Raw genomic sequence first — 13669 nt, 5'->3', positions numbered from 1 at the left:
TTTAGTTTTCAGATGGTCTTTACCACCTCCCAGTCAGCCAATCTTCTATCCATGCTGGTAGCTTTCCTGTAATTCCATGGATTCTTGTTAAGCAGCCTTGTGTGCGACACCTTGTCAGAGTGTCACAAAGAAGGCCTTATCCCTACAAAGAGGAATAAAGAGGGCCTTTTCTGGTTAGCTGCCAGTGACTAGTGGTGTGCCACAGGAGTTGGTGTTGGGACCTCTTTTCAATGATTTTGATAAAGGCTTTGTGGCCAGGTTTACAGAAGATATGAAGACAGGTAGCAGGGCAGATAGTGTTGAGGAAGCAGGGTGTCTGCAAAAGGGCTTAGACAGATTGGAGAAATGGGCAAAGAAGTGGCAGATGGAGTATAGTGTAGGGAAGTGCATGGTAATGCAGTTAGGCAGAAGGAATAAAGGCATGGGCTGTTTTCTAAATGGGGAGACAACTCAGAAATCATAGGAGCAAAGGGACTTGGCAGTTCTCGTTCAGGATTCCCTAGAGGTTAACTCATAGGTTCCATCGGTGATAAAGAAGGCAAATGCAATGTTAATATTCGTTTCAAGAGGACTAGAATACAAAAGCAAGGATGGAATGGTGAAAATTTATTAGCAATTCTAAAGGCTTTATACTGCACTTGGGGTATTTTGAGCCCCTTCTCTAAAAGATGTGCTGGCATTGGAGAGGGTCCAGAGGAGTTCACAAGAATGATCCCAGAAATGAAAAGGAGTGTTTGATGGCTGTGGACCTGTACTTGCTGGAGTTTAGAAAATTGAGGAGGCAATCTCATTGACATCTGTTGAATGGCTTAGATGGAGTGGACCTAGAGAGGATGTTTCCTATAGTGGTGGAGTCTATGATCAGAGGGCACAGCTTCAGAATTGAGGGACATCCATTTAGAACAGAAGTGGGGGAAAATATCTTCAGCCAGAGATGGTGGTGAATCTGTGGAATTCATGGCCATAGATAGCAGTGCATTCCAGGTCGTTGGGTATATTTAAGGTGGAGTTTGATAGGTACCTGATTAATCATGGTGTGGAAGGTTTCCAGGGAGACTGCAGGAGAACGGGGTTGAGAGGGTTAATAAATCAGCCATGATGGAATGATGAAGTGGACTCGATGGGCCGAAAGCCCTAATTCTGTTCTTAAGTCTTTGGTTTTACGGAATATTATCAGTGACTGACCCTGTAGATTATAGAATACCAAAGATTTGCCATCTGTACCTGAAGAAATTTCTCCTGTGCTCTGCCCTGAATGGCCAACCCTGTGATCAGAAACTTGGTTTCTGGTCCGAGCCACCTCCTCTCAGGGGAAGCATGCTCCTTGCTTCAAGCTTGCTGCACCCTTCACGAATCTAGCCAGTATCAATAGATTACTTCTAGACTGGAGAGAGCTGTCCAGTAAGCAGGATTCCTGGATCCACTCTGGTGTCAGCTACCATCTACACCTTTCATTCCGTTTCTGTGGAGAAAGACTGCATACAAGTACATCTGCTTGTGATGAAATATTGGCAGTTAATTTTAATTGAGTGTTTATGGGTGTAAGTTCTTCGGTATTGTTAGTAAAATATTGGATTATACAGACAAGCCTGGCATACTCATACTTAATGTGAGGCTGTATTTGTAAACCCTAATACAGTTCTCTGCAGCTGCTTATCTTAATTTTGATTAGTAATAGACAATATAGTCAGTACTTTTCTCCAGTATATTCTCTGCATACTGGGATTTTTATGGATATTTTTCATATTTTTGTGCCCCAAGTTCTGCTCATCATTCATCTTTTGGCCTGCTCTCCTTTGCACCAGCTTCTGTTGTTCAAAAGGACAAACTGAATTGGACTTTGTGCACTGAAATCAGTTTTTCTCTGCAACCAGCAATATCTTTTGTTTCTTTCATAAGTAAATACCCTGAAAATGGGTGCTACTATTTTTAATTTACAGTTGAATTAACTAACACTGAATGGGACTTTTTTATTCTGTCATTGATATTTCTTGCGCAATATTTTGGAAGCAGAGCCCCTTGTTTCCATGATGATTCCAATTTACTTCGGTTATACTGTAACCTTGCACCCAGAAACCAACAAAGAAGCCCCTTCTCAGTAATTTTTTTGGGGGAGAGAGGTTGAGTGTAAGATGTAGTGTATCAATAAAACTTCCTGTGATTTTTTTTTTCACCTTGTGTATTCCTTATTTTATGTTACAAGCATTATAAATCATCTCTGATTTGGTGGATTAAATTCACCCCATTCCTTTATCTGTGCCAGCACTCCCTTCCTGGACATCTTTAGTCCAATTTATCAAGACACCACATTATACTGGGATGTTATGTTGAAGTTGTGTAAGACGGGGGTGAGGCCTAATTTGCAGAATTACCTACCTATAGAAAGCCATCAATAAGATTGAAAGAATGCTGAGAAAATTTACAAGGATATTACCAGGATTTGAGGACACTAGCTATAGGGAAAGGTTGAATAGGTTAAGGCTGTATTCCCAAGCGTAGGAGAAAGAGGGGAGGTTTGATAGAGGTGTACGAAATTGAGGGGTATAGCTAGGGTAAATGCAAGCAGGCTTTTTCCACTGAGGTTGGGGGAGACTAGAACTAGAGGTCATGGGTTAAGAGTGAAAGTTGAAATGTATAAGGGAACCAAGAAGGGGAATGTTAGTCAGAGGGTGATTTGAATGCTTGACAAGCTGCTAGCAGAAGTGCTGGAAGTAGGGTCGAGTTCAACATTTAAGAGAAATTTGGATAGATAGGTGGATGAAAGGGATAGTATGGCTATGATTAGGGTGCAGGGCAATGGGACTAGATGGATAGAAGGGCTTGTTTCTGCACTGTAGTGTACCATGACCACAGACTAGAACATGGAAAAGAAATTACTGCCAGGTACAGAGTGATATCCATTTTAACTTGCAAACCTGATTCAAATGTATTGAAATAAAAGCTGGGATTCATTGACTTGCTGTTTTTCCTTCTGGCTTTCCTTCATGGAGGAGATGGTGGACCAATTTTTATTAAACAGTCATATAAAATCTTAATTTCTCAGAATCCAAAATAGTTCTTCATTAGTTTGGCTTGTGCAGTTGTCCTTCCAACTGTTTTAGGATCCCCATTGTCATAAGGGGGCTTTGTGAAATCCCTCTTCCCCGTTTGTACTATTCACATTTTTTTATTTCTTTGGAGACTAGAATTTGCTGAAGAATAGAAAGGGTAAGAAAAGCTCAAGCCATTGAATTCTCTTACTTCCACGTGTATGGCAAGGTGCTAGGATTGTTATTTAGTTCTCACTGGACCTACAGGATACCTCCCTAGGTTTTCTAGTACAAAAGCAGCAGTCAGAGAGAAATCAGTTCTCAAGTGAAGGCTTATGTTTAAGACATAAATGTTTTTTGTTTGCTTTTTATTTGTCAAGGTCGATTGTTCAGTTTGAGTGAAACTGCTGCATTTATTGGTGGGTTTTGTGTTGACTTGCTCTAGACACCAGTGAAGCAAATCAGACTTGCATCCACCATTTCTGCAGTCTGATGGTTTTTGTACCAGATTTCTCCAGCCAAAGGGAGAGAGTTGTGTCTTATCACACACTATCAATACAATATAATAGTTTTGCATGGTGAAGTAGTACATTGGCCTTCATTGCACCTGAATAATCATAGCACACAATATAACATTAATATACTCCATGTCCTACAAAGCATTCATAATCTGGTATGTCTGAGCTATCCGAATTCAAGAATAAGACTGCTGTCACAAGAGAACACTCACTGCTTGTATCTTGTTTATGGGTTAACTGATTTAAATAGTAAAGAATTAATGGGAATCAATTTAAAGTTTCGTCTAACTTGCAGACTGGTACAACATGAGTAATCTAGTGGGTTTTGGGACTTGTACTGTATGCCCAAAGCTCATTGCATTTTAAAAGTAAGTAAATATTATTTATTTTTAACTCTAGTAGTCTTACTAGATTTAATACAGTTCAGTTTTTTTAAAAACAAAATATTGAAAACCTGGAGCTTTTCATACTAAAGCAATGGGTTCAGACAATTCACGCAAAATGCTGGAGGAACTCAGCAGCTCGGGCAGCGTTTATAGAAAGGGAATAAACAATCGACATTTCAGGCGAAGACCCTTCGTGAGTCCTGATGAAATGAGCCAATCTATTTCAAACACTTTAGTACATTCAGTGAGACTCCAAATTTTCCGTTTTCAAAGTTCCTCCTGCTTAGAAATGGTACTTAGTAAAAACAAAAGAAAATCTGCAGATGCTGGAAATCCAAGCAACAAACACAAAATGCTGAAGGAACTCAGCAGGCCAGGCAGCATCTATGGAAATGAATAATCAGTTGATGTTGTGGGCTGACCCTTCATCGGACTCGCGATGAAGAGTTTTGGCCCGAAACTTTGACTGTTTACTCTTTTCCACAGATGCTGCCTGGCCTGCTGAGTTCTTTCAGCATTTTGTGTGTCACACTCATTAAAAACTGCAGTCTTGGAAAAGCCTCCTGTACTACTTTTTAAATGTAAGTGACAATTTATAATGGATTCCTTTCTAAAAGATTACAGCTGAAGCAGACGATTAATTTGCCTCTCAAAAATGTCATGATATTTGAAGTACATTTAGTTCCAGCCTTAAGTTGCTTTGTAGTGTTAATGATTTGGTTGATGGTGATGGTGAAGCATGTCTCTTTCAAAGTCTAACAAGTATTGGATTTTTAGTGCTTAAATCCACAGTAAAGACTCTCAGTAATCTTCAGTTAGCACAAGTGGTCTGCCTTGGAGTTAGAAAATTTGTATTAAATCTTTCTGTTTTTACTCCTTATCATTCTTGCTGTCTGTGTAGTTCTTTTTGTTGTTCAGCTTTCTCCTGATTATATCTGTCATTGTTTTGGGATTAATTCATATAATACAGCATGTCCAAAAATTTCAATGAATGATATTATTGCTGGTCTTCACCTGACCACAAAGTTTAAGGTAATTACATATGCTAATTTGATATATCTTTACAACACTATACAATATGCATTTCATGTCCGCAACTACTGATCCTATTTTTGGTTTTGCAGAGTTAATTAGAACGTCAGTATATATCATTTAATTCAAACGAGAGATAACTGCAAAATTTAAAGGTAGGCATATGTGGTTATAGTGCAAAGGTCTTACTTACCGTATTCTGTAACCAACAGATTATTGTCAGATACAATGAAATTGCTTGCTCACATGAAACTCAGAGTAAACAGTGCAGGATGAAGGCACAACCGAAGCTACTCATATGTCACCAAAGACTAGCAAATTTCCACTGATGTACCTTGGAGAGCATTCTAACTGGTTGTATCACCATCTAATATGGAGAGGTCACCGCACTGGATCAAAAAAGAATGCTGCAGAAAGTTGTTAAGTTCCATTATGGGCACTGGCTTCCTCAGCATCGAGAACATCTTCAAAAGGTGATGCCTTAAAAAGGCTTCATTCTCATTAAGGACCCCCATCACCCAGGATGTGCCCTCTTCTCATTGCTACCATTGAGAATGGACAATGAACTCAGGAACACGTCCTCAGTATTTTTCCCTCTTTTTGCACTATTATAAGTTATTTTTTTATATATACAGTGTAATTTATAGTTTTTATTATGTATTGCAATATACTGCTGGTGCTTAACAATAAATTCCACAACATTTACCAGTATTATTAAACCTGATTCTGATTTCATTACTCAGTTGTTGCCTCAGCCTGATATGGCAACAGCTCTGTTCTAGACCTGCAGAGAGTAGTAAACATTGGTTGTTCCATTGCTTCCTTCCGATCCTGTGCAGTACTGTTTCTGTACAATGTTAAAGGAAGCTGTGTGGTCCATTGCGCCTATGTGCATTCGACAGTTCTCGCTGATTTCATTCCCACCACCTATTTCCTTGTAACCTGTTCTCTCTGGCTTACCCATTCACTCCCCTCAATTCTCCTGCCACCCACTTACACAAGGGGCAATTTACAGGCATCAATCAGCATATATCTGGGATGTGAGAGGAAAATGAAGTATCCAAGATAAACCCCCACTGTTGCACAGGAAAATGTGCAAATTCCACATAACAACCCAAGTCAGGATCAAATTGAGCTGTTTGATAGAAACAGAAATTAATGCGCAACAGTGTCAGGAAAGATCAAGTGTTCAGCTGAGCCTGGTCTTCAACCACTGAGTGTTTTTAGTTAGTTCTAACCTACAGTGGTCATCTATTAAAATCACTTCTTCTTTAGGTTTCTTAATACAAGCCCTACTGTAGCCACCTCTTGCTGTAACAGTTGACTCTATAAGTAATTTGGTGTGCCTTTTCCAGTCATCAGTTAAGCTAATAATCTTTAGTTTCTGTAATGTGATTGCCCACTTAGGGACCTATTGTATTTTACTCTTTGGTTAAATGCACTGACTTGCACACTTGCCTTGAACTTTGCACATTTCTTTGGTGTTGGATTGTCATTTTTCATATGGATGTTTACAGTGATGAGTAATGAGATTTTAAACAAAGGTCTTGGCTTAAATCTTAGTTTCACAATTGTTCAAACTTGCAGGACAGTTTTCATATAAACAGCTTATTTTGATGCATTTCTAAAGTATTCAAGTTTGTTGAATTTAAGATCATGAGCACAGTGGTATTCAGGGTGCACTGTATTTGGGCATTGAAGGCAAATAATTAGCACTCTGCTGTTAAAATTCTAGGCTGTTGTGTAGATGAATGCAATCGCCATGGATTGTCTGCCTCAGTGGATCACTAACCATTCAAAGACACGTTGGCTGTACTAGATGAACCTTGGCGATCATGTCCACCTGGTTTTCCAAATCATTACCATGCTGTTCATAACTCGGCTGCATAAGGTCTGCTACATATTTTAACGTGAAATGCTAAAGAAGCTGCCTCTCAGTTTTTTTTTGTAGCAGACATCAATCTACAAAAAGCATACTTATCGCTGTGTTCCAGATTGTCGAATACTGAGCAATAACATTCTAGTTGTTTTATTTGTTTTCAGTTGCTCGATATTGGCTAATTTTAGCAGCTTTTTAAATCAATCCTGGGTACTCCGTTTTGAAGTACAAAGTGGTCTGTGTACCTAGTGGGCTGGGATCTGTGCTGGGTCATTTGGGACAGGCAAAGCCTAACATCTGCCTGATTGCATGGAACTGTGGGTGTTATGGATAAATTAGCTGTTAATGTGCAAATTCACAAACATACTAGTGAATAGTTTGAGTGAGTGTGCATTACATCGCTATGCACCGAGCTGCCCTTTGTTGCCACCAAGAGGGGTCATGCCTTTCATGTACAAGTAATATCATTGACCCTATCACTGTGAAGGAAGAGCCATCTATTTCATATTTAATTCTCCAAAAAGTGCATACTTTTCCTTTAGATACAGGAATTTGAAAATGTTCCTTTCATTACACGGAACCCGGGGCCTTTTCCAATTAGATCAATGCATTTATTAGTATAGTTCATGTAAGAAAGATTAAATTTGGGACAAATAGGTACGTAGTTTGTTGTGATCTCGTTACATCATCAATATTATTATTAAAGTCTTGCCTTGGCTCTTTTTCTTAGACCTGTGCTGTACTGGATTATACATTGGTGCAGAGGGAACTCAAACTCAGACTGTACATATTGACTTGTTTCCTTCATAACCAGGCCTTCAACCATTTTGTTTTAGAAAATGCTTTCTTACTAAATTTTTAATTTCTTCTTGGGATAAAAACGTCACTGTCAAACTTGGTGTCCATTTCCCATGCAAGGTGGAGCCATGCCTTGAAACTCCACATGAGAACTTACACTGTGCAACACTGTTAGGAAGGGAGTTTTGAAATTCTGGTCCAAAGTGGGTGAAGGAACTGCGTTGTAATGGGATATAAGCAGGATTCAGATTAATGAGGTGAAAGAACTGTTTTTGTATCACGTGGGCGATGATGATCTTTCCATGACAAACTTTTGTATGGCAGTGGTTTGTCATTGCCTTCTGGGTTGTGTGTTTGCGAGGTGGGTGACTCCAGCCATTAACAATACTCTCCAAGGATTGTAACCGAGGTTGTGAAATGCACCAGCTACTCCCATGGCTTCATGTGACCCTGATCAGGGGGTTACAAAATGATATATTCGTTAAAATATCAAAGTAGCAACCTACAAAAATATTAATGAAGCAACAAACCTTGTGCCTTTCTACCGGGTGGACGCTTCACAGAACCGTGGCTGGTTTGGAGAAATTGAAGGTCCTGGCACCATTCCAGATTCCAGTCCAAGGAAAATTCCAGTGAGTTCACTTATAGTCTACATAAAACAGGCCCTTTGAGCCATATTGTTAGTTCTGAACACAGTATAGGATCAAACTAATTCTCTGAAGTTTGCACACAATCCATAACCCTACATTCCCAAAAACCTGTGCCTCATTCCTAATTTTACCAGCACTTCTCAATTACATTGAGAAACCAGCTATCCTTGCTAATACAGAGATGGTGTTAATGACTCCACTTAGTACCAGAATGCTCTTAGTTACCATCTTGCCATAAACAAGTTTATCTTATCCATAATATCTACCCCATAATAGAGGGTTATGGGGTAGTGTGGGTTTAGTACTTTTTTTTAAAGATTATATGGGTTGGCACAACATGCAGGGCTGAAGGGCCTGTACTGTGCTGTAACGTTCTATGGTTGACCCAGGGCATTGTGATTTAGTTGATTCCCTCTGAGGACTGAGTGCTAGGACACAGAGTACAGTACAGAGCAGGAACAGGCTCTCCAGCACATGTCCAGCCAAATTAATTAAACTCAGACATCCCACCTCTCCCGGAAGTTCCAGGCGTTCCTGCATATTGATAACGGCTCCCTGACGCCCGCAAATTAAATACAACATCCTGGAAATCGATTTTTCGGAGAGCGAGAGGGAGCATCCTGATTGGTCTCTCTTTGTGCTAAGCAGACCTATCAGTTTTCTCTGTGGGCGGGCTTTACAGTCGACCCCTCTCTCTCTCTCTCTCTCTCTTTCATTGTCCATCAGTTCAGTTTAGTGTCCTGCAGTGCCACGGCAGAGTGTTCCAAAAGAAGAAAATATAAAACTTCCTTCACCCCAGACTACACTAAAGTGTACCCCTGCCTAATAGAGGTCAAAAATAATGACAGTGTTGCTCGCTGCACTGTTCGCAACAGTGTCTTTTCTATTGCCCATGGTGGGTTAAATGACTGTAAAAGACATGTTGAGGTGAGTTTAACAGGTGTCATTCGTTCATTAGCAAAGCTAACATTATTTAAACTAGCTGCTAAGGAGCTACTCTATTGATGAGGCCAAACTCCCTGTAGACTTGTTTAAAGTTGTAATAGAATAAAAAAACAACCACATGATAATACAAGTACATATTTTAATATCACATTTTCTGCATACACCTAACTTAGTTTACAGATTAGACAAAATCACTAAACAAAGTATTACCTTGGAGGTCAACCGGGGGGTGGAAATGAGTTTTTGCAGGGTGGGATGTCTGTAAACTAGTCATTAAAACCCTAAGTAAACTGATTCCTTCTATTTACACAACTCTGCATATTCATGTCCACCTCATGTTTGCCTTCCTCACTATCCCTGGCAGTGCATTTCAAGACCCACCACCCTTAGTGTCATAAAAAAATGTCCCCTGCATATCTCCTTTGAACTTTCCCCTCTCATCTTAAATCTATTTTATTTATTGACATTCATCATGGAATAGGCCCTTCGAGCCACACTGCCCAGAAACTCCCCCTAATTTAGCCCTAGCCTAATCACAGGACAATTTACAATGACCAATTAACCTACCAACAGTATGTCTTTGGACTTCGGGAGGAAACTAGAGCACCTGGAGGAAACTCATGCAGTCACGGTGAAAACACAGAAGTCCTTACAGGCAGTGGCAGGAATTGAATCTGGGTTACTAGTAAAGGAATGAGTTACACTGCCAACCCATGCATACCCTCTGGTATTAGATATTTTGACCCTGGGAGTAAGATACAGACTGTCTATCTGCGCCTCTCACAATCTTACATTCTTCCGTCAGGTCTCCCCTCAGCCTCCACCACTTCAGAGACAAAGACCCAAGTTTGTACAACCTCCCTTTATAACACATGCCCTCCAATAGAGACAGAATCCTGGAATTCCTGTTCTGGACCCTCTCTAAAGCCTCCACACCCTTCCTTTAGTGGGGCCACCTTTACAACCGATCTCCCAAATTGCAGCAAGTCACGTGGCTAGATTAAACTCCATCTACCATATCTGCAACCAATCTACAGTGTATCCTTTGGCAATTGTCTCTAACTAAGCCACACTAATCTTTGTATCATTTGTAAAGATGATGCTGTTAGATGAATACTCCATTTTAATTGTGAACATGCTTTAACTTTGCTGATGTTGCTCCTGCAGGCCAACTGCTATTGAACTTTCAATCAGGTTTATTATCCTTGACATATGCCGTGAAAATTTGTTCTTTTGCAGCACCAGTGCAGTGTAGTACATTAAAATTACTATAATTTATAATAATAAATACATAGAAAAAATAAGTAGGGCAGAAAGACCAAGATAGTGAGATAGTATTTGTGGATTGCTCAATAATCTGCTAGCCCCAATCTCCTGCCTTCTCTCCGTATCCCTTCATGCCCTGACCAATCAAGAATCTATTAACCTCTGCCTTAAATATACATAAAGACTTGGCTTCCACAGTCAGCTATGACAACGAATTTCTCAAATTCACCACTCTCTGGCTAAAGAAATTCCTCCTCACCTCCATTCTAAAAGGAAGCCCCTCTATTCTGAAGCTGTGTCCTCTGGTCTTAGACTCTTCCACCAGAGGAAACATCCTCTCCACATGCAATCTAAAAAGGCTTTTCACCATTTGATTGGTTTCAATGAGGTCACCCCTCATTCTTCTGAATTCTACTGAATACAGGCCCAGACCCATCAAATGCTCTTCATATGACAAGCTATTAAATCCTGGAATCATTTTCATGAACCGCCTTTGAATCATCTCCAGTTTCAGCACATCCTTTCTAAGATAAGGGGCCCAAATTGTTCACAATTCTCCAAGTGAGGCCTCATCAGTGCTTTATAAAGTCTCAACATTATATCCTTGCTTATATTCTAGTCCTCTTGAAATGAATGCCAACATTGCATTTGTCTTCCTCATCCTTGGACTCAACCTGCAAATTAACCTTTAGGAAATCGTACACAAGAATTCCCAAGTCCCAAGTGCTTCTGTTTTTTGTATTTTCTCTCCATTTAGAAAATAATCAATCCCTTCATTTCTTTTACCAAAGTGCATGACCATGTGCTGTTGAGGTTCTATAAGGCATTTGTGAAATCATAGCTGGAGTATTATGAACAGTTTTAGGCTCCTTATTTTAGAAAGGATACACTGACATTGGAGAGAGTTCAGAGAAGATTCACAAGAATGATTCCAGGAATGAAAGGGTTACTGTATGAGGAACATCTGGCAGCTCTTTGGCTGTATTCCCTGGGGTTCAGGAGAATGAGGGGGATCTCATAGAGACATTCCAAATGTTAAAAGGCCTGAACAGATTAGATATGGCAAGTTACTTCCCATGGTAGGGGAGTCTAGGGCAAGAGGGCAAGACTTAAGGATTGAAGGACATCCATTTAGAACAAAGATGAGGAGAAAGTATTTTAGTCAAGGGTGGTAAATCTGTGGAATTTGCTGCCACAAGCAGTCGTGAAGACCAAGTCATTGGGTGGTTTTAATGCAGAGGTAGATAATAGACAATAGACAGTAGGTGCAGGAGTAGACCATTCAGCCCTTCTAGCCAGCACCACCATTCACTGTGATCATGGCTGATCATACACAATCAGTACCCCGTTCCTGCCCTCTCCCAATATCCCTTGGCCCCGCTATCTATAAGAGCTCTATCTAACTCTCTCTTGAATGCATCCAGAGACTTGGCCTCCACTGCCTTCTGGGGCAGAGCATTCCACATACCCACCACTCTCTGGGTGAAAAAGTTTTTCTGCATCTCTGTTCTAAATGGCCTACCCCTTATTCTTAAACTGTGGCCTCTAGTTCTGGAATCACCCATCAGCGGGAACATGCTTCCTGCCTCCATTGTGTCCAATCCCTTAATAATCTTATATGTGTCAATCAGATCCCCTCTCATCCTTCTAAATTCCTGTGTAAACAAGCCCAGTTGCTCCAATCTTTCAACATATGACAGTCCTGCCATTCTGGAAATCAACCTTGTGAACCTATGCTGCACTCCCTCAATAGTAAGAATGCCCTTCCTCAAATTTGGAGACCAGAACTGCACACAATACTCCAGTTGGGGTCTCACCAGGGCCCTGTAGAGCTGCAGAAGGACCTCTTTACTCCTATACTCAATTCCTCTTGTTATAAAAGCCATATATCAAGATAGGTTCTTGATTAACTAGGGTATCAAAGGGTATGGGGAGAAGGCTGTGGAGTCTTATGGTCTAATCTCTTCAGAACCCTGGGGCGTAGATCATCTGGTTCGGGTGACTTATCTACCTTCAGACCTTCCAGTTTCCCAATAAGCTTCTCTCTAGTAATGGTAACTTCATACACTTCATGACCCAACACCTGGAAATTCCACCATTCTGCTAGTGTTGTCCACAGTGAAGACTGATGCAAAATACTTATTCAGTTTGTCCTCCATTTCCTTGTCCCCATTACTACCTCTCCAGCACCGTTTTCCAGCAGTCCGATATCCACTCTCAGCTCTCTTTTACACTTTATCAATCTGAAGAAGCTTTTGGTATCCTCTTTAATATTATTGGCTAGCTTACTTTTGTATTCCATCTTTACCTCCTTAATGACTTTTTCTAAAAGCTTCCCAATCCTCTAATTTCCCACTAACCTTTGCTCTACTATACGCCTTCTCTTTGGCTTTTATGTTCACTTTGATGTCTCTTGTTAGCCACGGTTGTCATCTTGCCTTTAGAACATTTCTTCCTCTTTGGGATGTATATATCCTGTGCCTTCCGAAATGCTTCTCTGCTGTCATCCCTGCCAGTGTTCTTTTCCAATCAATTCTAGCCAACTCCCCTCTCATGCCTCTGTAATTCCCTTTACTCCACTGTAATACTGATACATCTGACCTTAGCTTCTTCTTCTCAAATTTCAGGGTGAATTCAATCATATTATGATCATTTCCCTTAAGGGTTCTTTTACCTTAAACTCTCTAATCAATTCTGGTTCATTGCACAACACCCAATCCAGAATAGCTGATCCCCTAGTGGGCTCAACCATGAGCTGCTCTGAAAAACCATCTCATAGGCTCTCTAGAAAGTCTCCCTCTTGGAATCCAGCATCAATCTGATTTTCCCACTCTACCTGCACATTAAAACATTATTTTATAAAACCATGACTACTGTAACATTACCCTTTTGGCATGCATTTTCTATCTCCTGTTGTAATTTGTGGACCACATCCTTACTACTGTTTGGGGGGGTCTGTATACAACTCCCTTGAGGGTCTTTTTACTCTTGCAGTTCCTTAACTCTATCCACATTGATTCAACACCTTCCGACACCATGCCACCTCTTTTTAATGATTTGATTTAATTTTTTACCAACAAAGCAACACTGCCCCCTCTGCCTTCCTGCCTATCCTTTTTTATAGCACAACATCAGATGTCCTGCCCTTTAACTTAGCACCTAACTC

Source organism: Hypanus sabinus, chromosome 21 (assembly GCF_030144855.1).
Source record: "Hypanus sabinus isolate sHypSab1 chromosome 21, sHypSab1.hap1, whole genome shotgun sequence".
Classification (NCBI taxonomy): domain Eukaryota; kingdom Metazoa; phylum Chordata; class Chondrichthyes; order Myliobatiformes; family Dasyatidae; genus Hypanus; species Hypanus sabinus.
The sequence above is the reverse complement of the archived record's forward strand: the minus strand, read 5'-3'. Positions refer to the sequence as shown.